Below are 650 nucleotides of genomic sequence, written 5' to 3' on the forward strand. Positions count from 1 at the left end.
CCCCCATCTTCACCATCCTCCGGCTCCGCTGCACACTGTGAGCATCGGGGAGTGGGTCGGAGCTTATCTTCTGTGGCAGCGAACAAATAAACCTTTCCTTTTCCCTCCCCGGCCAGAACTGCTATTGACTGCTGTGCCAAATTCTGCCCCCAAAAAATAATAAATAAAAAAAAAAATCTGCCAGTTTGCTCACCATCTGCTTTTCTTGAGGCAAACTTGTAAAACTGTCGCACTGCAATGATTTTAATTTTAATGTCTTACAATAACCCGTTCTGAATGAACTTGTAAACCCCTCCGGAGCGTAGGTGATTTAGGGGAACAGATTCAGCCCGTTTCCAAACAGCACACGATGAACACAGGACACACGTTACTACCCCAACACCGCTGCCTTCCCCAGCGCCCTGCTCTGACCTAAACCCACATAGTTCCAGCCGGTGGTGCTTTTTGTTCGTTTTCCTGGCTGTCCCCTAAACAATAATTAAACGATCCTATTTCAAACACATAGTTTGCCATCAGTGAAACAGACCTACTTTGTCCTTCGTCTTTCGCTAAGGATTTGCTGCTGCCCTACACGTTACAACTTCACCCACCCGCCGTTATTAAGATATTGCATTTAAAAAAAAAAAAAAAAAAATCTTTTTGCTAAAGGG

Source organism: Charadrius vociferus, unplaced genomic scaffold (assembly GCF_000708025.1).
Source record: "Charadrius vociferus isolate BGI_N301 unplaced genomic scaffold, ASM70802v2 scaffold406, whole genome shotgun sequence".
Taxonomy (NCBI): domain Eukaryota; kingdom Metazoa; phylum Chordata; class Aves; order Charadriiformes; family Charadriidae; genus Charadrius; species Charadrius vociferus.